This window comes from Ammospiza nelsoni, chromosome 1, assembly GCF_027579445.1.
Source record: "Ammospiza nelsoni isolate bAmmNel1 chromosome 1, bAmmNel1.pri, whole genome shotgun sequence".
Lineage (NCBI taxonomy): Eukaryota > Metazoa > Chordata > Aves > Passeriformes > Passerellidae > Ammospiza > Ammospiza nelsoni.
In genome coordinates this window covers 61,345,372-61,373,145 of record NC_080633.1, presented here as the reverse complement: position 1 = coordinate 61,373,145, position 27,774 = coordinate 61,345,372, and the positions used below count along the sequence as shown (strand labels likewise).

General features: G+C 39.2%; 1 long non-coding RNA gene across 1 annotated transcript in view; it reads right to left on the bottom strand.

The window, feature by feature from the left end:
• The window catches only part of LOC132083285 (uncharacterized), a 79,973-nt gene extending 52,657 nt beyond the window's left edge, over positions 1-27,316 (bottom strand). Inside the window, exon 1 of the long non-coding RNA XR_009419910.1 lies at positions 27,257-27,316. This is a non-coding gene — a long non-coding RNA (uncharacterized LOC132083285). The remainder of the gene's footprint in view (positions 1-27,256) is intronic.
• Between the last annotated feature and the right edge of the window lie 458 nt (positions 27,317-27,774).

Below are 27,774 nucleotides of genomic sequence, written 5' to 3'. Positions count from 1 at the left end.
CTTGGTTTCTAGCTGATCCAGAGAGCAGCAACAGCACAATATTTTGGGACAGTCTCAGTCTGTTCATCTCCTGCTGTCCACTGACGGCTTCATGTCCTGCTGTCCACTGGCTTCTGTCTTCACTAAGATATAATTTCAGCTGAGTTTGACTTTCTGCTTGAATTTCTGTGCATCCAGCCTTGCTTCCTGATACTACCCCACTACGTGCATTACGAAAGAATTTCCACAGTGATCCCAAAAGCTACAGTTGCTATGCTATACTTTTCCACCTTTGATACCTTTATTTGAACTACATTCAAAAGCTCAGACAGACAAGGGCAGCCACAGGAAGAAGAGATAATCTGTTTTTTTCTCTAATTTGTACCCTAAATTAATCATGTCTTGTTTTCATTGCTTCTCTCTCTTGAAACCACTTGCATCAGCTGTGTTACAAGGGTTTGGGAATGTTTGCTGCCATCAGATTGAAGACAACACAGCAGAAGTCAAAGTGGTGCAACACTTGATCATTTAAAATCTGTCAAATGGAGGGTGGTAGTTGAGGTCAGAGCAGTGAAGAAAATTTTTTGAGATGCTGGGAGGAGAGTGCTGATCGTCTTTCAATAACAATTTGCTTAATTTAAAACAGAAAAGGAATGATACATTGACCCCCTTGGGAAAAGTCCAGCTTTTGCCCTGATTGAAAATTAATAAAATGCTCAAAAGCCCCTTGTCTGCCCTCATAGCAGAAATCTCTTCTACACAAGAGGCAGCAGCATTTGAGCAGCAGCATTCAAGACCACATGCAGCAAGAAACCCAAGTGGAAAGGTGGTTAGTCTGCTACCAAGCTAAATGGAAGGTTCTTACATGAAAAAAAAAATTACAAAGTAAGCTGACAAAATCCCAAAGTCTCCCCATTATGTGAAACAACACACCCATAAAATCTGGAAGGCCATCCAGAATACAGCTCTATGGGCAGCTTCTCCTCCTCCATCAGGAAATATTATTTGGAGCTATTTCTCTCATATTTAATCCCTTGCATCCAGCAGAATACTAATAATGCAGTCTCACATATTAAAATTGACATTATTACGACCCTCACATTGACCAAAGGATTTCTTGGCAGTATTTACTCCTCAAAAGGAAACATTTGGATTAGCTCTGTTGGTTAAAGCATAGTGCTAACAAAGCCAAGCTTGTGGGCTCAGTCCCTCTACAGGCCATTCACTTCAGAGTCGTATTTGATGATCCTTGTGAACCCCTTCCAACCCAGAGAATTCTGTGAACACTTCCCTTGTTGGATGGCTTTCAACTACTCCACTCCTGACTCCAGAATCCTGAACACTTTGAAAGTTCTTTCCCTACAACATCATATTTCACCCTTCTGTTCCTGCCTTGACATTTCTCCTCCTTTGTCCTAAACCAGCAGTTACCTTTACACTGTCAAAGCCACCACTGCTCACTGTACATCAGCACAAGGCTCAGCTAAAAACTCACACTTCATCAAGGATGGGTCATTGCAGTGAGGGGAAGTTCATTATGATGATAGAAAATGAATTGTGGAAATTAAGATCAGAAGAGACATCAGGAGGTTCCAGTCAGTTTACATCCTTCTTTATTGTCCTTCTGTGACTCACTACAGAAGATCCTGTGTCCATCCTCTTGATAAGCTCTTCAGAGCTACTGACAGGCTGCTATGAGTCCTCGTGAAGTCCTCTCTTTATCAGGCCACACAGGACAAGTGCTCCAGCACCTTGAGGACCACCTACTAAATTTGCTCCAGTTCCTCAGTATCTTTCTTATATCTGAGGTGCAGCAGGAATATAGGACTCCAGGTTTTGCCTAACAAATGCTGATAGAGAGGGGTAACCACTTCCCTCAATCTACTGGCAGTGCTTGCCTCTCTGCCTGGCTCAGTCTCAGGTGACTTCAGTACTTAATGAGATGTGACTTTCTACTTCCCATTAGCCAGCAGGACATGGGAACTACCCTGCAGTGTCTACTACTTGCAGACCTGTAGCTGGAGAACCAGCCACTCTCGTCCTGCAAAAACAAAGGATTTAGCTTCCTGTCTCCTCCATCAAACCAAGTGGTTTCTGGCTGCCTCTCCTCTGTGCAGTTGGGAGTTCAGGCTCTCCTCTCTGCAGGGTCTCTGAAGTTCCCCTCAATTGCTTTTTACTTCTTCCCTGATGGTGCACATTGGCTGACCTCCTCCAGACCGACCTCAGTGCAGTGACACAAGTCCTCTATCAGTGCACACCTAGTGCAGGCAGGGACAGCATCCCTCTGCCCTGGCTTCAGCAGGAGGCCCTGAGCAGCTCTCTGTCCCAAACCCTGTAGGGCTGTGTCCTTCCTTTGGAGCCCCTCTGGTTTCATGCTGCAACTGCAGGGCAGTGCTCCAGCAAACACGGGAGACTTTACCCTGTGACACTCCTACTCTGTAGGAGTGCCTGACACCATGCTGAGTCCCACCGCGTCAAGCAGACTCAGACCACCAGGTTTGGTTAAGCAAGTGCAAACTGGAACCGACAGTAAACATTAGGCAGATCAGGCAGATTTTTTTTTCTAGCATCCTTGTTCTTACTCCTTTTTTAAATATTTCTGTACTAATTTCATCATATTTAGTCAATTTATATAATCTGTAGGAATACTCTGTTGCCCTATTCTTCTGAAGTTCTTCTAAGCCTTCTGATGTTTACATTTTTGTAATGAAGTTTCTAATGCACTTTTCATTTAAATAATAATTGTTTTGCATCCCTCTCTGGAAGAAAATTGATAGACTGTTAGTTTGACCAGTGTGGTTGGAGAGGTAGCAATTTCATCCTCCAATCCATGGTCAACTTTGGAATTCCATGGTCACCTTTGGAATTCCATAAATATCAAAGTCAAAAAATACACACACTCTTTTTTGCCTTGAACATCTCAGCGTGTGAATATTATTAATTTCCTGTCGTATTGCGACAATACTTCTCAAGAAGTCCACATGAAGAACTGTCTGTTCCTTCCACCCTGAATAGCTGTTACTCTAGGGAAAAAGGAGATAAGTACTAAGAAGATGAGATCATTTCTGAAGATACACTGAGAAACATTATCTTTAGTCTATATCAACTAGACACTTAGGCACACAAACTCTCCATAGGAGCTATTCCATCCTATTGTTAACAACATTAAATGGGTGCAAATCCAAGAAGGATGATGAGAATGTTATCGAGCAGACACAAGATTTCAATTTCTAGTATTCAAGGACAACTGAATGCACTTCTTAGGCATGATTTCCATTAAATAAATATTTAAGACAAAGTATACACTGCATTTCAAGTAGTAGATGCACTGAAATGTCTCTGAAAGAAAGCATAGCTTCCCACTATTGTTACTGGACTTGAAGTATATCTGTTCTCCTATAATTAATAATTATTGACATCACATTTAATTGGTAATCTTATTTTGCCAATGGCCTACTGAAGATTTATCATATTAATTAGTAGCAATGAGACAGCTCTAACCACCTACTGTCATTAATTTCTTAAATATGTACAATAAGATGCACACTAATTGTGACAGGTAATTGGTACCTGCCCACACTCTGCCTCTTTTGAAATTGCTCTGAAGTAGATCTGAGTTAATCATCATAAAACTATACTTTTTTTAACAGATTAAAAACCAGCCCTTTCAAACAACATATTTCTGAATTTAAGCTGAAACTTGTTCTTTTATGAGAAGGCAGAATTTGTCTATAGACTTACAGATCTAGTTATCCATTCAGAAAGGCTGGAGGATTCTATCCAGCTACACATTTTGCTGAAACCCACTGAAGGCTTGAGCCAAAAACAAAAGTCTCCTGTGTTCTGGATTTAAAGGAGTTTTGTGTCAAAATATCATATCAGGTATGAGAGGCAGCCCTACACCTAGTAACACAGAGGAGAAACACCAAGAAGCATTGGGAAATTCAAACACCTTGGCCCTCAAGATAAAGACAACAGGATTAAACTTCAGTATTTCAACGACAGAAAACTTTTCTCTACATCTGCCCAGAGTCAGGCAGAAAGTGTCTTTCATTCTTGTCTGTTGGAGCTTCTCCCTTTGCTGTTATTTGGCTATGCACAGATAAAAGGAAGAATAAATCCAGGATGGGTCATACATACAATACTGGGGGGGTTGAAACTCTTGCTCTCATTCTTTCTTTGTATAAATATTGATTTATTCCTACATTTCACTTATACTGCAAATATTTAAAAATAGCAAGAGCTCCCCATGCCCCTTTGACTGTCATTGAAGCTCTCCATTGACAAGCAGTGGGGGTGAGTCAGCGCGGCAGGGATGGCAGTGTTACAGATGCTCACTCTGACCTGATGGCTCCTCAGGGAACCGTGAAGGAAATTCATCTGACAGACACAGGCTGCATCCCATGTTGCCGCAGCAAACACAGCCTATTAAAAGCAGAATGTAGTGACTGAGAGATGCACAAGGGAAAGGGCCTCCTTTGCATTCATCCATGGTCAGTAAGAAGACACATAATATTAGAACGACTGTAAATCCTGCAGTGGGAAGGGGTTGGAGGGGGGCAAGAAAAAAATAAAGGAAAGTACCTTATACATAATTAGCCTTTACCAGTAATCAAGTACAGTTTTCTGTATATCCTCAGTCCATTTCCTTTCACAAGCAACTCATTTTTGATGTAAAGAGTTCTGCACTTTATTTATTTTTAGGCAGTTGCAGATGGGAACAAGGTAATTGTCGTCACATTTCTCTTCACAGAGAAAAGCAAGACACAACTTCCCAAGAAATTTCTGGGATTCATATTTTCTGAAGTACAGGGAAAGGAAAAACAATTCTTATCTCATTTGCTGCATCTGTGTTTGTTCACAAGTGGAATGCATTGTGGAAGATTGTTTACCTGAAGAGAATTGGTAATTGGATTTTGGTGAGAGATGTGAGTGTTTTGATTCACTGACCAATTGAATCCATGTGTGTGTGTTGGGACTGTCAGCAGACAATCACGAGATTCTGTGCAGGGGAGTGCAGTTGAGTGCTTGGCAGATTCAGTTTAGATGTAGTGTAATATAGTATAGAATAATATACTATAATAAAGTAATTAATTAACTTGATAAGATGGAGTCATCCTCATAATTTCTCCCTGCCACGGGGGTCATCTTGATCCGATAGGTGGTCCACAGCAAAAGGAAGCTCTGTGTAAAAGGCACGGTCTTCATTTGTGCAAGAGGAAAATTGGTTTTTATATGTAAGATGAGTGTCAGAGAATGGTTATTCCAGTAGGCAGCATCCTATCCATATATGGTTTGAAATTACATCCTACCTCCCAGTGCTGGGTTAAAATGTGGATCTTGAGTCTACAACTGTATGATTGCATAGCCAAGCACCTTCCTCTCCTCCCAAAGAACCTTTGGAAGCATGAGGGATATAGCCCATTCAAGTGAAATATTCACACAAGGCTATCAACACCCTAGGTCCCTATTTCATAAAGTGGCCATGGAAAATAACTTACAAACTGCTGGGCAAACTCTGAGTAAAGAATTGCCCCCTTGTTAGATGTGCTAGCTAAGAAAAGTTCATTGTTGCAGCACGCTCTCTTGCTCCTGACTGTCATTTTCAGCAGCTCCATTCACATGTACAACACACAAGTAAAGTTCAAGCCTGTCTGAATGAAGATGTCATCAAGCACTAAACTAGAAATAAACAAATACATAAAACTTTCTAGATGATCTTTAAGGTCCCTTCCAACCCAAACTATCCTCTGATTCAATGTATGAGTTTTCAAGTCTTAGGCCGGTATAAAAAAAAAGGCAGCTCTAAGAAAATGCTTTGAAAATACAACTCATCTAATCTGACCCACAAGATGTTGGGGTCTAATGAGTCACTCCTTTGCACTAATACTTATGGTAGTCACAAGTATTTGTCAGCCTGACAAAGACATTTTAAAATAAGTTAACCATGCTGAGGAGGCTGCCTTTTAAAAAAATTGTTTGCTTGTTTGTTCTCCACTAGTAGGGTTCAAACAGTCTGGATAAAAGCAAGCGGAAGATTTTGCCCACTCCTCTTCAAAAGACATGAGGAATGGCTCATGACCATTTTCACACACCATCTTGGAGATTTGTTATTTGTATAAACAGGTATAAACTTACCCTCAAGAGCACCATGGTCCAGATGCACAGGCTAAGAAAGGGAGCAGCTCTGGACTTCAGCAGCATTTCCACTGATCCCTGCCCAAAGGCTGGCAGGTGAATCTCACAGCTGAATCCAAAATGTCACAGGTACTTGGTGCTATCCTTTGCCTTCAACTCTGGCCACCAGCCAAGAAATTCCTATATTTTTTGAAGGGAACAGATGCATTTGCACAAAAGCCCAAATTCAGACAGCCCAGCCTCTGCCTAATGACTTGCATTTAAATAATCTTGTGAATTTGGAGTCTCCATGGTTTAAATGCTGAGGGTGTGGGAGTATGAGGGAGGTCTCAGGCATACCAGTAAGGCTATACATGTATTTTTCTTCCCTTTGTTAACCTTATTTAGCTGTAGCTGACTTTATCTTAAGGACTGTGCATCTGCACAGGCTTGCCTCCACAATAATTCCTCTACCCTGGAAGCAGCTTACTCTTCTCCCTGGGCCATTGTCTGAAGAACAAGCCCTGGAACTGGTTTTGCCCATCAAGACTGGCATGGAGAGCTGGAGCCAGCTTTTGCTGGCTCTGGTGGCTTTTGCCACCACTGGGAGATAGTGGGTATGATTATTGATGCTTCAGGGGTGGCTGCCTCTGTAGGAACAACAGCCTTTCTCCCACTTTTACATCTTCTTTGCCTCTGTGAAGATGAACTGAGGTACATTTGAAAAACAAATGCTGGGTATGGCTAACACAAGAGTTAGTAACTCCCAAAATTCAACCCCTGATGACTCTATCTCTCTTCAATCCAAAAAAGCCAGAAGGACAGACAAATTAAGATCAGACAAAGCTGAGATATAGAGTGTGCAATAGAAAGTTCTACTGTGATGCCTTAACCAGCCCACTTGAATACATTTTTTAAGTCATGCTTTTTGATTAAATCCAGTAAGCCCTGTTTATGGAAGATGACATACTTCTGAAGAGAACTTTTGTAACTAAGAAACTGTCTGTTACTCTTGGATAAGTGGCATTCTTACTCATTTGTTAAATTTTTTTAAAAACACTATACAAAACTAATAGAAACCTCTTTTGAATTTTAGCATAAAATGATTTCAAAAGTCAGGAAACCTAATGCAGTCATAGCATTTTCCCAGGCTACAGTCAACCTAGATTTGGAAATGAATATTTCTAATTTTGAACTCAGCACACAAGGCAGAATTCTCTTCAGTCAACACCTTTTCCAGGCTCCATTTTGGTTCTATATTGCTGAAGAAACACATAACTACTCATACTCAAACCATTCTATGTATGGTTTTCAAAATTTCTCTTCTGGCACAGACCCTACGGATACGTGGCCATGAATTTCCACAGATGCACAGGGATTGTGAGTGCTTGCAGACCAAGACTCTTCAGCTTGAGTGACTTGAAGAAGCAGTTTACAAAAAGCACTGGGCATCCACACTTGACAAGTGAGGCCAGGATTTCTTCTGAGAAACTCTGCACCTTCTCTAGGAGTCTGTGTGTGTCCATACACACACATAGTCAAGTATGGACTTGCACAACATACACCTATAAAGTCACTAGTACTTTTTTAGGAAGAAATTGCTATTCTCAAAATTTTAATGGAGAGAGATGTTACTTCTTGCTATATATTGTTAAGTTTCACAGTAATAGAGCAGATACTTCTTATCAGCATTTTATCACATACACTCATATCTGTGTGTGTATATATATATATCTTCCACGTATATATTTTCTTTTCCTGGAGCTGTCAAAATCAGTTATTTTCCCTGAAGACAATAAGAAGGGATTGAAAATCCCTTGGAGTTGGAATAAACCCCAGTCTCTTATTTGTCCAGCAAAGCCTGCAGGGTTTCAGTTGTCCTGTGAGGACAAGCTGGTTTGGTTTTTTGCACCCAGTTTCAACCTCAGACCCAAACCAGGTAAAATTAGCCCAAAGATTACTTCTCTTAGCACGTTTGAAGGGGAAATTCTGGGTGTCAAGAGTGTGAGGACTGACCCCCAGAGCTGTTTGTTGAGCATTGTGACAAAGGGTGTGGCATGAAACTCCATCTCTGGAAACGAAGGAAGAAGTTACTGTTTTCCCTCTCACTGTATAATGTTCTTCATTTCCTGCTAGACTGTTACTTCACCAGGTACATTTTTCTCTTCTCCCCTGGCCTTTATGCAGGAAAATGCAGGAAAGACAGGAAGAACAACACTAAGGAATCACAGGTTCAATTACTGGGCATGCTGAAGTGCCATGAGCCAAGCAATCACTGCAACGTGATGACAGAACACTATTTTCTGCAACAAGTACTTAAGGGGGAAAAAATATATAAGACAGCATTTTAGTGTAGAGGATGGGAAACTGGAGATTTTGTTTGCCTCCTGTTTTAAAACTATTTCAAACCATGCCTGGACGACGTTCTGGAAAGAAGTCTTCTTCAAAATCTGTTTTTTTCTTTGAAACCCTAAAATGACTTTAGCAAAGAGCTAGTGAGAAAAACATATCTATGTTATATTGACTAAAAGGACAGTACATTAATAACTGACGAGCGAAGGAAGGAGCCTGAAAGGGCTTGGAGAGTTGTCTCCTATGGCAAAAACATACTGCAAATGTGTAGTAAGGAATCCATTCTTTAAACCTTGTGCCTGACAGCAAAAGGCTGAAATTCAAGGTGATGACCACTGATTTCAAAACTGTATTGCTGCCTCAGCCAAAATTACCTTGAAGCCAGCTTATTCAGTTCTGACAAATCATGAGCTGCAGTAGTTCAGTAGCTCAGATAATCATTCAAGCATTAAGTCACAGCCTCTCTAAGTGTCAGTCTCAGCACTGCTTTTACCAGAAGTGGACAATAAACCCCATGCAAAGATCCAAGGCACATTCTTGAGAAGTTTCTCCTGATTATCAAATTGAATCCTTGGCCAAACCCATCCTGTACCCCTCCAGCTGCAGGAGGGAAGCCTCCATGGTAAATTTTAGTCACCAGATGGCACTAGTACAGAATCCAGGTAGCCACGTTACCCTTCAGTGGCATAACATAAAACCAAACCATGATTTATCTGTAAATATTTACTTGAAAACCACGACCTGAGTTAATTAATGCTCTGAAATACTTGTTAGAGGAAGTTTTAATTTCTGATATTTAAATAAATATGGATGAGAAACTTGACAGGCACCCACCGTGAAATTTGCTGTTTTCTTTTAACTATGCAAACCAGGGTATACAGTCTCTCACTGTACCTGAAAACATTCCACCCAAAGGCAGTAGCTTTGGACTGCTACAGTCAAAAAAAAAAAAAAATCCACATTGCTTTTAATTCTGGCATGCTACTTTATTATGAAGTTAAGGGCATCCCTATAGTAAAGGTAACTGCAAATCCAAGAACATCAGAACTGAGGGATGCATCCCTCCCTCTCACCACCTCCTGTTGTTGTAGCTGCATGTTGACACAGTCTCAGTGATGGATATTCTGTTCAATAATTCTACCCTTGAGATATTATGAGCTCTGAAAACAGCCAATGTAGCTCAACTAAACTCCCATAGTACCTTCATCTTCAGGTTTTTACAGCAGTTTGAAGGTAGGCTTACATTTTTCCATATAGTATTGCCACCAGTTGGAGAGTGGACTGCCTGAGTCAGTTTGCAGACTCAAATACATTAATTCAGCATTATTTGCTGTGATTCAGTCCCAGAGGAGTAGATTTTGGACCCACTTTTTCTGGTGTACTAATTTTTCCTTCAAGTTTAAAAGTCAAATCATCCTTCCACAGAACCCAGATAACACAGACTTTTTCATTAACCAAAATACCTGCTTTAAAGCTCTCCTCCCACAGGACTGAATATAAATACACATTAAAGATTTTTGTGTTATTTGGGTATAGACAGATTGAGACATTGCCAGGACACACATTAAGCTACTGACTAAAGGTGAATGCAACATCTTGTGCCTAGCCTTGCAATTGGCTAGAAACACATTTTCTACACAAATTCTCTTCAGAGTATAGAGTTCAACACAAAAAAAACCCACATGCTCCACAAACACATAAAGGAGAAAAATGATGGCTTTCTAAATGTTGATAGAAAACAGACATGATACAGTTCCAAAAAATGGCATTACAGGATTCAAGCAAGCGTGAAGAATAAGCTTGCTGAAATATAACAATCATGTATCTCTGATTTTTTTCAAGGTGGAAAGTGTGCAATTTATCTATAAAAATGGTGATAAATCAAAATATATCAATGAAGTCAAGAATTAGAAGACTTCAGTTAAGTTATATAACTATTTAATCCTAATAAGAATATGTAAAACTGCATTCAGTAGCAGGGGGAAAGTGCAGAAATGTTCATATTATTCATGGCATGAGTGAACCTCTGAAAAAAATCCAAAAAAAATTCAGATCACTCTGTCTCCTAATTGGCTGCATTTAATTCCACTAAAGCATCAAGCTTTTTCAAAAATAACATAATCTGAGTTTTAACGTAATTTCTATGGTCACATATCCCTGCCTCTCTCTAAAAGAGCTCTCAAAGCAAAGGAGGAATTGTACATGGCCATGCAGAATGAGAGCAGCAAGGGTCAGCATTTATATTGGCAATAATTGCTTGGAAGGCAATGACTGCTCAGAGACAAAAATCAGCAGCTTGCCAATTGGCCAGCATGGGCAAGCTGACATCACATGGCTCCACAGCTTATAAGTACCTTAAAATAGTTCATTGCAACTTTTTTCTTTTTTTTTTTTTTTTGTCTACATAATATTAAGTATTTTAAAGAACAAAAATTGAACCCTCACTCAGATTATACAAAGCTACTGACTGAAGCAACACCAAAAAGACAAATAGGTTAAGCCAAAAAACCCAACAGAAATGAAGGGGGAAAGACTGAGCAAGACAAAAAAAAATTAAAGCCACCCTGGTGACATTCAGATTGCAGGAGGCATCTTCTGCTTTGCTATTACTACTGGAAATAGAAGGGTACTGCCCACCACCCAAGAGAAACAAACAGACACCCAGCCATCCCTAAATAAAATCACTAAAAACATTGGTCCCACAAACAAGACTTGGACACATAGATCCAGAAATATTTGAGTCCATTCACAGAGTACAAGAGGAGTAAGAGCACTTTTGTGTCTGACCAAATTTGAAAAGAAGTCATCCCAGAGAAAAATAAAAGAGTATAATGTAACAGAGAAATGTGGGCTCATTTTTTCCCATTTCTCTCTGGATTTGGCCTACTGAGAGAAGGGAAAATGTACCTCACCACTTCAAAAAAATAAGCAAGAAATTATAATGGAGGATGGAACAGGAAAGAAAAAATGAAAGGTAACAGTTAATTTCCTACTGGAACTGGTGAGGGTGGTTAACGTACTTTTTAACATTACATGGAAAAAAATACTTGACACAATTGAATTCCCTTTGAGCTTATAAACCTCAGGAAAGCACCCAATTCCCAAACTGATTATAATGGAAAATCAACTGGTTTATGCTGGGTATTTTGCTTGTTTGTTTTTATATCCACTCTGAGGGAAGGACAGCCAGATTTTACATGAAAGCCTAATACACATTTCAAGTGAAAAGACATAATTCTTTTTAATAATTTTTTCTTTGTGCACTATTGAGAGGTGTTACATACACTGTGCTATTAAAGGCTATGTAAGGCAATTAAGTAATACCTTGGATTTAAAAAAAAAAAAAAAAAAAAAGGTTTTTCAGCTACCTTCAGCTCTTGAATTAATCAAAGCATATTACCAAGATTTGTCTGAATATCCACCCCCTCTTACAGCTCATTAAGCCTGGCCTTTTGAAATGCTGCAGCAGCTGAAGCAAGAGGCAACACAGAGAAGATAGAATGCAGCTGCTCTCCAGCAGGCTCCAGGCTGCCCAGTCAGCTCCTGTGCCAGCATCTGCCTCGGGCAGCAGGGTCAGGCACTGGTGATCAGAGAGGGCACAGGTACAGGGAGGTTTGGACACTGCAAGCAAAGCCATTTTACTTGGGCATTTATATACACAGCCTGGATTTCACAAAGATTTGGAGGATGTGTATGGTTTCTTTGAACACACAGGTGATGCTTTACATTTGTAAGGGTGTCAGATTTAGAGAGGTATGAGGTACCTCCCTCTGTATCACTTGTTTATTGATTGTCTGAGGGGAGAAAACTCGCAGAAGAGCAACTGTGATCCAGAATTTCCCCCAAAGTAGCTGCCACACTTGGATTAGCTAACAATACTGCCATTGGTACTCCTATTTGCTCTCACTATGAAGCAGCTGTCAAAGATGATGAAAATGAAAAATGTCACTCTGCTGCTTTCCACTCTCATGGTTTCCACTCTCCCTTCACAGCCCTGTTTCTTTGCCACACTGCAGCACTTATGGAAAACTCTATTCTTTAAACACACAGCACTGCAAAAAGCTTGACAATACTGGAGATCATAGCACATGTGCCACTCACCGTACAAGTACACAGATTTCTGAGGACCAGTTTAAGCACAAAAGGACAAAGAGAACAAGATAAGGAATTCCAGCAGCAAAGCCACAGGAAAATCAATTTTGCACATGCTGGACCAACAAACCATCTTCATAGTTTGTCCCGTCTATATTCTTCCTTGATGTTCCTAATCCTTGACCTTCTGGCTAGGTTACATTTAGGGTTGAGGTTTTGTTTTTCTAATAAGAGAAAAGCAAATAATGAATTGTGTAATATGGTAAGTCTTATTTATAATCAAGCAAAATGCAACTTAAATGGAGAGACCTTGAAATCACATACATGGTACATTCTGCTGAAATTACTTTGATTTTAAATATGACAGTGGGAGCATTATGGCAAGTAATGACATGGAGCTTTCTGTAAGTCACTGAAGAAATATTTTGCTCTGCTAATAAGTGAACCTTTTGTGAATTATTAGCAACAACCCATGCATCTGGGCCATGGCATGAAGCATCATCAATCTTGCATCAGTGTAAAAGTATTAATACTCAACTTCTCCCTACAAATCAGTTTAAGAGGATCCCAGTCCTGGGATCTTTCTCTACCTTCCTGGACGGTCAGTGATGCAGAGTGAAAGAACGAGTTATGACAACACCACCTTCTTCCTGTTAGACAGTAATGCCTTGAAAGATGTGAGGGGAAGCAGAAGTCACACAAGGTGGGATTCCATTTTCTGCAGTTCTACATCATGTTTCTGTCCTGCCTCATGCCTACCCATGGAAATCAATAGGCATAGCACTTTCAGAAAGTGGCCCAAGAATAATTTTTTACTATTACGTTTCATGGCATTTGATGATTCATTGGAAGTGCTTGATTATGCACATTTTGATGAGCTTTTTTCACTGTGGAGTCTTGGGAAAAAAGCAGATACACAGAAAGTAAATACCTCCTCTCTGACATTGTTATTCTCACCTTCACAAGTCCCTCCATTCATTTTAGGATAATCAGGTTTTTATTACTGTATTTCAGCTTCTGCCATATATGAATTGCTTTTAGGTTCAGTAGTGTAAATTAAGGAGGGAGAGAAAAGGGGAAGGTGAACAGTGAGATTTATTCTCTGTGAAAAAGCCTCACAGTTTATCCAAGAGAAAGTTTTGAGAGACAAACTCCCAATGTCAAAATTCAAAGGTAAGATTGAAATCCCTTATAACATTCACCAACCCTGGACAATACCAAGATGCATCCTGGCAAAGCCTGACTGAAGTCATAAAGTTGCTGGAGAACACAGAGCCTTCTCCTTTTAGGAGCATACTAAGAATACATGAGAAATCACTCCAGGCATTAGCATTACCAGTTTACAGCTCAGATACCTTCATATTTCAAATCCATCAGTCACATACCCCTATTTAGACATCTCTCAGTCTCAGGGTACTAAAAAATCCTCTAGACAGTTTCTTTTTTACAAACATCCACAAGCAGCATGTGCAAAGTATCGTTTTAATGCTACATAATGGGAACTGAATTTGGCCCTGAATTCAGTGTCCAAATTAATAAAATACATCCTGATGGCCCAGTTATCTACTACTCATCTTGGATATAGTCAAAAACAAGCCAGATCTCCAATTTAGGATTTTTTAAATTAATTTTCCTTTTGTTCCACATGGTGATATTACTGAAGCATAGCTTTTGATTCTGTACCATCCTGAAACCATGAGCATAATTTTTGGGTACTGTTGCATTTTTGCCTACTACAATAGGAATGTTATAGACAAAGTAAAATCTTTGGTAGGAGTGCAAGAACTAATGATAAAACAGTTCTGTAAAGGACTGCAGATGATGTTTCTGAAGACCTAGCTGTAATGCCAATATCTGGCACAGACTGGGTATCACTAAGTAGATTGCTTCCCATTTAACTAAAGTAAAATCAAATTTCTACCTGCATTTACACATGAGATGCTCTGTTAAAAGCAAAAGTACACAAAAAAAAGAGCTGCAGATAAGAACACAAGGACAGGTGTTACATGTACTTCCTGCATATATAGATTTCATTTTAGAGGATCTAGGCTTGAATGAATTTTCTCAGCAAAAGACAACTCTGCAGCTACTAACACCTACATTGTGGCTTTTGGGGATGCTGTAGATGGACTCACTGCAGCCAGAAAACACAGTATTGACTTCTGCAACTGCATCAGTTAGCTAAATAAAAGGGTAACACTTTTACAAACCCCTAAACAAACACATCACAGCTGCAACTGCAAAATCTCTACCAAAATAGGAAAAAAAAAAATCATCTCTTAAAAACTGCAAATCACAACAGTGCCTGGACCAGAGGATAGAAGAGAGAATGCCCTATTTTATCCCAGTTAAGTTCTAATAGCAGAATGACACGTGAACAGCTACCCAGTGAGTCATAGCTGAGTAACATGATTTTGTGCAGCAGCAGGGAAGAATTATTAAGGAAACCAAGCCACCGTAATACGCAGCACAAAAATTTACGTGTGGATGAATTTAGGTCTTTTCAACTGCGACAGCAAGCTCTGCTCTTTGGCTAGGTAAGCAGGGAGAAAGAACACAGAATACTAAATTAGGAATAGTCCCTTAAATGCTCAGATTGCAATTGCTCTAGAGGAGCATCCTTGTTTACAGCCTTTACTTGAAAATTTTAGTGATGTTGCAAGAGAGCAAGGCACCACTTCTCTCCAGTAATTTTTTATCCAGACATTAATGATCTCCACAGACCAGCAATGCACGAAAATTAGAAATAAATAATTGATGATTTTACACAGTCTGAGCTGGCTGAGTCATCTCCAACAGGCTATTAAAACAGCATCATGAGCTCAGCTGGTATAAAATGCCTAGAAATCCCCAGTTCTTCCTGCAGCTGGAGCCTTTTTTCCATTCTGACTGAAGACAATCAGAAAAACAAACAATTTAAGGAAAATCTGAGGAGAAGTTGACAAGGGGGGGTTGAGCTTTTTACCCCCGGGTTGAGCTTTTTACCCCCCCTCTTTAGAAATCTGCCCCTTTTCTTTCTCTGGTTTGCACAGTTCTAGTGTAACTTTCTCTGCACACCTACAGCTCTCATGAAGGTGAGGGAAACAAACAGCTGTTCCAAAAAGAAAGGCCAGCTCCCGGATCAGGACCATAAAGTCAATAGCATTGTTCCTGGGATACAGAACAATTACAGATCTTGGCATTGTAGAAAACAGAGTTCCCTCCCCTGACTCTGAGCATAAATTCCATAGCTCTGTATTCACATTTCTTGGGGGGACTTTACCCCCATACTGCACACACCAGGAAGTTTTTACTGGTTGAACCATAAAAGAAACTAAGCCAGTTTTTCCATCTCCCTAAAGTGAGGGGGTGGTCATTGCTGAGCTGTGGGAATCGCTGCTCAGCAACCCCACTACAGAGCATTTCTGAGAAAGCTTTCTAAGTTATCACCACCAGGGAACAGTGGAAATCAGATTTTTTTTAAGAAATTAAGGCTCTTGTTAAGAGCAAAGAGAAGCCCAGATTTTTCTGACTCCAAGTTGTGTTACAGAATGATAGAATCACATAATGGTTTGGGCTGGAAAGGAGAAAGCTGACCCTGAGATCAGCTCAGCTGGTCAGAGCATAGTGCTAATAACACCAGGATCACAGATTTCACCTCTATATGGGGCATTCGTGTAAGAATTGGAGTTGGTGATCCTTACGGGTCCCTTCCAACTCAGAATATTCTATGATTCTGGAAACAGAGGTCTGCCAGCCAACCTTTTCTAGTGTAACCCTGGTGACACTAGATATGGCAATTTCAGACAACCTAGTAGATCAGGAAGGTTATGTACCTATTTGCAGAAAAATAATATCCTGTCCTGGTTCCAGCCAGGACCATTAGTTTTTGCAGTAGCCAGGAGGGTGGTAAGAACCAGTGGTTTTCAACACCATCTCACATAATTTTCTGGGAACACAGGTGAGGGTACATGGAAGCAGTCAGGAATTGTCAGGCTCTGTGTGGCATTGTGGTGAGCATTTGCATTTTGTACACTTTGGTCACTAATATTGTTGCCGTTCCTGTTTGGTTTTTTATCTCATTGCTGCTTTCAGTAAATTGTTCTTACAGCAACTCGTGATTTTTATCTTTTGTGCCAGAGAGAGGAGGGAAAAGAAGTGGGGCATGAGCAGCTGGTGTGTAATTTGGAATGGTTTCAGTGGGAACACTAAATTAGGCAATACCATTCCTAAACCACAACATATCCACATGTGTATTGGAACTCTCCCTGACAAAGTTTGCTACCAGGAAGACAACTATCATGTAGTTCCACGGCCTGTACTTTATCATACTGTTCTGATACACACACACCCCTAAATCATGCAAGAATTGTATGAGGATAAAATTGGCATTGTCAAAATAATAAAAATAATAATAAAAAAACCCCAAAAACAAAGCCCTGCTCCAAGGCCAGCTCCTCAGTTTGTGACCTTCTTGGAGCACGATGTGTCAGAGCTGCTAAGAGACAGAGGATGGAGAAAGTACCAAGATAAGAAGATAAGCTGCAATTTTTTTTTTACCTGACAGTCTAGTAGCATTAAGCCATGAAAAGGGGCCTTGCTCTCTCATCCTCCCCCTTGGCCACAGATTCTCATTATCTCCTTTCTACAGGCTGGAAGCTAAATGGCAGATACTGCTCATGCATACAAATCTAAGTTTTCTCTGGTTTAGCAGGCTTACTGCAGCCTGTTTGGTATTAAAAAAACCAAAAAAAAACACAAGAAATCATGTTTTGGGTTGTTTTTTTTTTTTTTTTTTAATTGCATTTAGATGCTGGATTAATTTTGCTGCACCACAAAGCCCTGTCTTTGGGGGTACTCCGGGAGCAAGTTGTTCTATAGGACGCAGAAGAGCAAGGCGCAGAATTTCCAGCTTAGCTCACAAAAGCAGACCAGTGGATGCTCAGCACTAAGCTGTGCATGTCTCTAACTCTGAAGCACAGAGGTGCCCTATCAGCAGTACCAATTTTATGACAGATCACAGCCACCCTGATGCTGATAACTGAACAGATTGTTCCCAGCACAATAAAAATAAGGTACCAAGGATGATCTTGCACTGTCATTGCTTCGCAATGATCTCAAACCCTGGCATCTCATTATTCCCCAGTTTCTTACTTTAACTCCAAAAAGTTAGAGCTATGGAAATCTGGGCTAGTAAATAAAATATTCTATCTGAATTTCGTCAGTGAAATTCTGGTTTTGAATAATTAACTGTTTCCATGCCAGAAGCCTAAAAATACTTTTTAAGAGTAGCACCCTAGCCCATAACATTTTTACCCTCTTAGCTGGAATAGACAGAATCTTTGAAGAATTAGGTGTCAAGGAAAAAATTCTCCTAAGGAAAAAAAAAAAAAGGCAAAACAACCACACACCAAAAAGAAAAAAAGACCAACAACAAACCAAACCAAAAACAACAACAAAAAAAAACCCAGAAACAATACACACCAAAAAAGAAAACCACAAACATTTCACACCTGAATAGAAAGGATTAATGAATGCTATCTAATAAGACATCCAAAACCCAGAAAGTAAACCAAGAGTCTGGTCATTGTGAACTAAACATGTAGACACATGATTTAAGCCAAGATATACCTCTTCAGTGGTATCCTCTACCCATTCAAGGTCTCCCACACACCACAGTTATCACTATATTTATGCTGCTGCTACTACATTTATGTTACTATCTTTGTGCTGCCATTTACTAAATGGCCATGAGAATATTTTATCCCTTATCCCAAAGAGATAGAAACCAAAATTAATTATGCTTTTGTTAGTGTAATGTTGGTCATAGATTAGGATGGGGCCAAATGTTTAGGACAACTGGGTACATTTAATAGAAGTCAGTTCTGGCTATAATGTTTGAAAAGATACCACCCAAAGAAAAGATAAATAAGAAAATCCTAAAGTCTGTTTATGGCAACTAATCCTCATCAAATTACTGCTAATTAATGGTTCAAAATGAGTTAGAACATCCCGATCCCATTTTATTGGGCAACATTACAAGATTGTCTCTCTTTCCCTGATTTATATGAGAGAGCTTAATGAAATTCCTCCCCCTTCTCCAGCCTCTGAAAAAACTCCAAAAAAACACTAAAAACCAAGCAAAAGACCAAAACCAAAACCACAAAAAAAACAAAAATCAAAAAAAGGAAACAAAAAAATAACAAAACAAAACACCAAAAAAACCCCCACAAAGTGAAACATCTAGCATGCAAGCCCTCTGAGATAGGGAGAATACTTGGGGTCTTGACAAAAAATTAATCACTTTTGGAAACCTAAATAGCAAAACTACATTTAAAAAGTGACTTGTTTATGACTGAGAACTTTGTCTAAAACAACACTCGCAAAAAACATCAAAGTAGAGAAAGAACAGGGAAATAAAATGGTTAAGGAAAAAAATCTGGTTCCTGGAGATACCATTACAAGTGCCTAGGGGAAAAATATTACATTTTTTAAAATTAGGTACCATTTTCTGAACAATTCTTTTCTATATCCTCACAGTTTCTCAGTGCAAGATGTGCGCTGCCAGAACTATCCCATTTTCCAGAGCTTCTGATGGGAAAAGATATTATGCTATAATGAATCTAACAATCTTATATCCTCTATATATAATGGACCCAGAATGCTCCAAAAATAATTGGAGTAGTTTCTTAACTTTAAGTCTTCTACTATTACCATTGCTTATCAGCAAAGAGAATTGAACACTTTACTAAGTAATAACATGAAAACTGAAAGAAAAACTTTCCAACATACTGTCAAGTTTTATCAGGCATTGAGTGATTAAAGTTCAGTTCAGACTGTGGTTAGATGAGGCAGAGGTAGGGGGGTTACCACTATATATTAAAATACTACATTGAAACAGAGGCTGGTGGAATGCAGAAAGACTGAACAGAGCTAAACAAGTGTCATTAAGGACATCAGAATTTACATATCCTACAAACATCACTTGTAGATCAAATCTTTCCTTGGAAATTGGTGAAGACAATAATACTTGATACACAAAAACAGATCAGCAATGCTACCCAAACCCCTAACATTGCAATAAGACCTAAGTCAGTATTTGTTCTTCTTTAACCTACAAAAGAAAAACAAGCCGTCCACCTACTTTAACATGAATTAACCTCTAATAAGCCCTGATACATATCCATGGTAGATTTCCACTTTGCCTCCCTTCCCACAAGCAGGGTCACCCTCTTCTCCCGGGTTCTGGTCTTCCTTTGAATAATACTCTTTTGAATAGGGTCTCCATACCCCAGGCCCTATCTGAGCAATTACAAAACCTACTTGAATGTTTTCATTTGCAAGACAATTAATTTAAGTCTAATGTATTTAAATGTTATAGAAGCAACACTTTCAGGTCCATTTGTGTTGGTTTCTTAAACATCCATGGGCATTCCAGGTTTGCATTTGCTCAGAGCTCCTGCATAAGCAACCTGAAATGGCTGTGATTTTGTGTCACGCTTGCATTGCTTGCTGTAGCTTTATAAAAGCACTGATGAAAGTCTTATTATAAGTATGTTTAATCTGATTTCTTTTTGTCCCTAACAGCTCTAGTAGAAAAAAACTCTTACCTCTCAGCTACTCTAATTACAATTCTCTGTAGCTATTTTTACTAAAAGACTGTTCACCTGTAAATTATTTCATCAGATACAATTCACAGGCATAACATTATGAGTGCTTAATTATAACTTAATTTCCAACATCTCTAAAGAAATAAGGGCTTAGGTCAGTCAAGATTTCTGATGGAAACATGAGGACTCCTCTTCCATATTATTTGTTTATGACAACCTAGTATTTAAAACTCCGATTTCTGTGCATTGAAATATCATTTACTCCAATTCTTGTATGCTTTAAAAAATAAAACAAACAAACCAAAAAAGCCTCCAAGTACAGACAGGAAACCCACAAATAAATAAAAATAAAACCACCACAAATATATAGGAGATCAAGATTCTGTTTATTCTGACACAAAGTAAAAATTTTCCTAAAAAATATTTAGGGGCATTTTTTACACCATGAAAAAAGTCTGAAGCCCAACCCCAAACAAACAATTACAGAGGGTTTTTTCTGCCTTTTTTTTTTTTCCAGCCTCAGGAGATGCAATTTGCTGCTCCTTTCTGAAATAAAGTACAAATCCATTGACTGCAACATGAAAATTTCCAAGAACTCATTTGTTCAAGAACACATTTTGGTTGTTTACTAGGTGCTTGGCTAATGGAAAAAAAGTTTGGAACAGTGACATTCAATTTTGCAATTAATGATCTATCATATCTATTCCTTGAAAGATGCTTATGCCTCAGCAGAACCAACTGATATACTTAGGCAAGTAAGGCAACAGAAACACTTCTAAACTCCTAAGTTTATAGCAGCCTATGTGTTATCCTGTTTCTTTCATTAGAAGATATTAATTAGTACTTCACAAAAGAGACCAGTCCTCTTAACCTCAAATTCGAGGTGGGGAAAGAGATTCACAATGAAATACAGTATTGTCAAACAGGATATGGTTTGGCCCTCCCATACACTGAAGCACTTCCTATATGACCTACCAGGTTGTATTTTATCTTGTTTTGATTTCCTGGCTACAAACCTGATGTCAAATGCACAAACAGAGGTAATACATACAGGAACTATATGGAAGCCAACTATAACTCAAATTTGTGGTGCAGTGGAATCAGAGCCTTTAGGAACTGAGTGTTAAGTTAACAGAAGTGTACACATCATCTCCCACATCTCTGACCAAAAAAAAAGAGACTTTATTTTATCAGAGGTGTCTTCATTTCTCAGACTCTAGTGTTGTGTCTAATGCCACGAGGAAATGCACAGCGAGGGTGTCATGTTTGTGCATGCCTGTGACAGTGCATTGTCAGATGGCCCTCAGGAGACACCTTTGCCTCTTGGGTGCTACAGATGTACAGGCAACAAAACAAAGGGCGACAGATGTTGTTTTTCCAAGGGTGCACTTATGCAACTGCTTGCAACGCAAGGTTTAATACTCTTGAAAAATGCTCTGATGTTGACTTGAGGTTAGATAATTAATTCAACACTAAAAAAGGAAATTGCTGAGAGGTAGCTACCAGGTTTTTTTTCTAAAAGTATATATTGCCTTCAAGAGAAAGTTTCCATGTAGACACATCTTAGGTTCTGTGGTGGAGAAAGCTAAAGAAGAATGGTCAATAAAAAAAAGTTTCTTCTGTTAGCCGAAAACATCCGTGCACATCAGCCAGTTCAACTGCCACTCTTTACAGCCACAACAAATACAAGCTTCTTCAGAAAGGTGGGGAGATTTAACACTGTTTGTGAAACTTGTTAAGTATTTCTTGACAAAATACTTCAGTGTGATGATAATCTGTGGTAGAAAAAAAAGGCAAACCCCATCACTGCATTAGCTAAAACATACTGTATCTCACCATCTGCAGCTCTGAGAGCCATCAGCCACTCCATTTATTTCAGAAAGGACTGTTAGGAACCTCTGTTGGGAAAAGCCTCATTTCATTCAAGTTACTCTGCAAACCAAGCCCCTGATGTTCACAAGCATGAATGAACTCTGGTACAGCCCAAAAGAACATTTCATTCTCAGGCTGTTTCTGAATATTAGTACCTGTCTTCTTTGAAATCCATTCTAAGAAGGGAGCAGGAAATTCCTATGGAAAGGTTAGCACTCCGATAAACTCATAAAACACTGATGGCTTCTGTGTCTTGCTGAGACCACAGGCACTTCCACGTCACCACATCATGAGTGTGCTATGGTTATTAGCAATCTAAAATTAAAATACCTACTCTGAAAAGGGATCATTTTGCTGTTTCATGCTGTCAAATTAACCTGTAGGTGGGCAATGATATTTCACTGGGGGCTGAAGGTGAATGAAAATGGAATTAAGCTGAATGCTAAATTCAGCAGTATCATAGGAAACCAGGGTCTCTGGAACCAAAACAGATGATTCTTGCAATGACTAAGTATTGGATTAGCAGCCTGAATGCTTCACCAATTTCATCTTTTTTTCCAATATTATATAAGGAAAGTCTCCCTGCTCAGTTCCTGCCACTCAAATAGCCAGTCAAATGAGTCATCAACTCCAGACCAGGCTGCTGGTGTATAGATGGCAATGAAATCACCCTGTTAATACGGCATGCAGATTTCAAGGGACAAAACACTAATTTAAAGTATCCTGTTTTCTCTTTAGCAGAAGGCTACCTAGCTTGCAGTATATGGGGCATCATCCAATTTTAACTTTCTGTTGCAGTGATAGGAGGGCAATCTGCCACTGCCACTTCTACTAACCTATCTCCAAATCAGAAATTAATTAACCACAGAGATGCAAGGATAGAGTTAGCAGAACCTTCACTAGTCATTTCAGTGAGATTAATTGTCAGGGTATTTTAAAACCCATTTTGACAGCAAGACAAGTTGAAACAAGGGACTGTCCTGGCTCTGTTTTCTCTGTGCTTGTAAAAGTGTCAGATACTATGTTCCACAGGGAGGAGGGAGACAGCGGAGAAGAAAAGTTGGTCCGTCCCCAAGCACATCAGGGTGGTGTATGGAAACCTTTACTCAGACTCAGGATGACTAGAATGGAAGCCATGAAAGCTATAAGCAGACACATCCCAGCAAATTACTGTCTTACTGCAAGACAGCCACCCCTGGAGAGCACAGGAACAAGAAGATATGTCTGCTGATACCTGGGCACAGCTCATTCACCTGGCAGCAGAATATGTTTCAGGCTCTTAACAGCAGGAATGCAATGACTCCCATTTTTGCCAGGTAATGGCTTCCTCGTAGGGAAAAAAAAAAAGGGGTTGTTTCTTGTTATTTTTAAATGCACTGCACTTTTTAAACTTGTTTTAGTAAAAGTGTTTTCTAGATGAACATGGGAGATGCCTTTCAAGAAAAGAGCTGTTTGCAGGATCATTGCTCTGCTGTTCCCCACCAGAGCTGTTTGCATAGAAGTGTGGCTGTGAACACTTTTACATGATCAAGCTGTATGTTTCTATCACACTTTGCCAGACTAGAACTCAATCTGAGTTCACTGTCAAAGGAGGGCTGATGGCAGGCAAGTAATTCATTCCCTATTCCAGGCTGTTGGCTTCCAACAAGCCCATTTCACGGGATAGTTAACAGATCCTCTCATGATAAGGATGACTGCTGAAAGCACTTAGGCTGATGTTGCTTTAATACCAAATCTATATTGAGGTGTTTGACACAAGTAGTGCCATACAAAGTAGCTTACAAAGGCTGGTGGAGTGGAACAAGACATGAAACCTAATAACAACATTCCTCTTGTTTCTGAAATGCCAATGAAATCTCTTGATGCAGTATTTCTGAATAGAATGCTTTCACACAGCATTTTAGTTATAGCAAATGTAACTGTGCTTGCAGATTAATTTGCTAGGTAAAGATTTCACTTTGAAAGTATACTTTCAATTCTTGAAGCCCTTGCACACCTAACATATCCTTAGTAATATTTATGTGTTGTAATATTATTTCATTTTATTTCCTGGAGGGAAAACCACTGGAAAAATGGTTTATTGCATATGTCCCAATTTTATGTGGTATGTAGTTGTTTATATAATAAATATTTATAATGTAGGGCAATAAAATATTGTACAAAGCTTCTACAGAGAAGATATTTTCAAGCATTAATTATGAAAGACAGAGTTCAAACAATTCTCCAGCAGAAATTTTTCCTCCTGTTTTCCAAAAGTGCTTTTGACTTGGGACCATCACATTTGAAATTGTCCTGGCTGTTTTCACAAGCATTTCTGGAAAATCTCCTCTTTCTCCTGCCCTGAGGGTCCTTTAAACTTCATTTCTGCTTGGATCCTTTGAATTCTTTTCCAGGTCAGTAGCTATCTAAACACAGCAGAACTCCCATGTTATGTGGTTGTCCTAATTATCAGAAGTCCTGAGTATTGCAATAGTTGATTCATGAACCACTTCTTGAAAAGAATGAAGAAAAAAAAATTAGTTCAATTGATTTGGTTGTAAGTTCTTTCCGTAGCCTTTATTTTCACAAAGATATACACACACATTCCCATGTCACTTGGTCAATAGAGAATGACTTGTTTACTGCTATGCTGCTCACACTTTCACCCTCTACTTGCATTAGCAATTAAAAAGTATTAACTGAGCATATGGATTGCACTGAAGGTCAAGACCTGTTTTAAGTCATACCTAACAATTTTTTAGGCCAACCATTGAACAGTACCATCATTATGGTATCTGTATGTCCAGTGAAAACAGATATTGACTGCTTTCATCAATATTACCTTGTTCCATCAACTGTTTATAAACTGCACTTCCCTGTCACCATGGAAGAGTGACAGTGCAGAAACCCAAAGTGTCAGTGGTGGCTACCATGCTTTCATTAAAGCTCATGGAGATAAAGACATCTCATTTCAAAATAATTATTAGGTCTTGGCAGTTTCCCTGAATTTTGAGAGACTGCTCACAAAGTGGCTCAGCCAAATATTATTTGGGGTCTTTCAAGTTCCTGGCAGTTTGTCCATGAACAAATTTTCAAATGTTCCTATATATCTGTGTTCATACCCCACTTAGTCTACTGTTGAAATTGCATTCTCTCCACACCCCCCACCAAACACTGTGAACCGAGTAAAGAATAACAGTTTTAAGTATCAGATCTGCAAATGCATCCTGGGACTTTGCAAAAGCCAAAAATCTAATTCTGGGAATGGTAATTAGTAGGGGGATACCTGTATTTGTCAGCCAAGAATCCACACTATTAACCTGCTAGCAATTGCCCTTAACATGTTCATTGAACATACAAACATCAAATCCATAACATGCAATTCCCTGAGCAACTGCTGCTCATCCCAGTGCTGACCAGTAGGAAGGAGTGAACTCACATCTGTTGTGCTGAGTTCTGACAACAATATCAAGGTGATTTTAAAAAAAAAAAGTGGGAGAGGAAGAAAAAAATAAGGTGTGTGTGTGGGAAAAATTCTTACACAGTCCCAAAAGGGACACATGGTCATGACAGCTAGATGCAAATTCGTCTGTTACACGCAGGGAGGGAAAAGTAAAATCTTCATGCACACTGAATACTTCTACCTTACACACCATGGCCAAACCAAAACTGATGACAAATGTCAGCACTCACATGAGATATTGAGCAACAACTCCAAATGCCCAGGAGGCCATGACCTTTTCATCCTCCACCTCAGATCAAATGAGCTTACATCCTCACTGGAATCCTAACAGGCAAGTGCCACACTGAAGTCCCACTGGAACAAAGGGAATGGTGCTGGAAGACTGCTGAGCAGCTTCCAAGCCCTACATTAGTGAAACTATGAAGATATTCTTACATTCTAAAAAAGTTCATGGCCTCGATTAAGTTGGAATACAGTTCTCTGTGGCCATCAGTCTGAACTTGTAACAGCTCTTTCATGGCAACTATAGGAACTGAATCACAAAGTGTCTGGGGGGAAGCAGAATCCCAAAAAAGCCAGTGAGTCATCCTACTGTGTCCCATTAGTTCAGGGGGTGAGCACTATTCCCAGTACTCATGACAGTGAGCAAGCCTGACTCGTCCACCTGATTTTTTCCAACACTAAACTCAGAAACCTGCATGGAATCTTACTCATGACAGTGGGCTTAGGCATTGGTAGAACTGATACAGAATCTGTTGGAGTTTAGGAGCAGCAGTCATCAGAACTAAGTAGGCATGCAGTGAATTTATTGTTTAATAAATTTTTATGTTCCATGGTTAGCTTGGGAAGTCCCCACAGGAACCAAAGGGACCTTCTGCACCTACTTCAAGAGGCATGATATTAACTTTGTTTTTAATAATTAAGTATCAAAATGAACAAAAGTAACAAGACAGCACTTTTGTCTGTGTTTCAGAAGCAGCAGTTGACACAGTAATGTTTTCATCTAAGGTGCTGTATTTCTTCAGAATACATCCAGCTGTCAGACTCTGAAGAAATGAAGAAAAATTAAAGAAGGAGAAAAAAAGTTACCTTGTCTTTAAATAGTATAGAGTTTTTCCAATAACTCACAATCATAGCACTATTTGCCTCCCTACTGATATTTGGTACTGACAATGCAGTGCAAATTAACAGAAGAAACCCTTTTTTGCAGACAGAATCATACAGAGTTGGACTGAAGCTTCAGCAGGACATTAAAGAAGCTACTCCAGAAAATAAAAATATTTATAATATATATTTTTAAAGGAATACCTCTCCCAGCCATATCATCCTTTACAAGTGGAGTCTGCAGAACAATTTATGTCTTTTGCTTTCTGAATTTCTTTTTCAGAGTGGATCTGAATGACAGAAAACACAAACTGCATGTGACCCCTTTTGTACTGGAAAGGAATGAAGAGAACAGCAGCAGCAACCAGGCCCCTTTCCTGTACCGACTGAAACAAGTCCCAGCATGGCCTTAATGTTGCAATTTTCTAATTAATACTTGAAAAAAAAAGTGATATATTCACACCCAATCCATAATATGAAAATGAAGAAGGTTTTCAGGCTGTGAGGGTAAAATATCAAGCCTCTTGCAGCTGAGCTGAATGGATTTGAGAATCCCTTAGAGCCAGCATCAACCATCACTGACGCACAAGCACAGCACAGTTTGAAGAGATTTGTGCTTAATTTGTGATTAAAGACTTGCAATTCATAAAACAGAAAGAAGCAGAGAAAGAAATAAAGCTTGTCTGTAGACAAATAGATTCCAGCCTACCTGCTTTTTGTACTTCTGTCCATAACTCTGGAAGCTGGTGCTTTTCTGTGCAGATAAAACTATCATCGAATTGATTGTCTCAGTTGCTAAGGAAACCAAAGGGATGATGCTAATGGATACTATTTATGACACTGGGAACCTTCAGAAACATTTGCCATGAAAAGATGGTGTCACAAGTTAGTTAAAATCTACACTGAGTCTTAGCACAGAAAAGAGAACTAGATAGAATTTTTTCCTTTTTGTCTTACCTCTGACATTTTATTTTTTATCAGATACTTATAGCTTTATGCTTGGTTTGGCTGTCAGCACCACTTCATAGTCATTTTTCTAGCTTTATTTCAAAACACAGGAGTTAGCTCAAACACATACATTCTAATTCTAAGCAGCTGAGTCCAGGATTTTTTTAAAGCATCACACATGATGCAAAATAGAAGTTGACTTTGGGAATGCTCTCCAGAGGACAGAATGTTTGAATCAAAACCATTGGATTTTATAAGCTTCTATCTTTGCTCTTATGA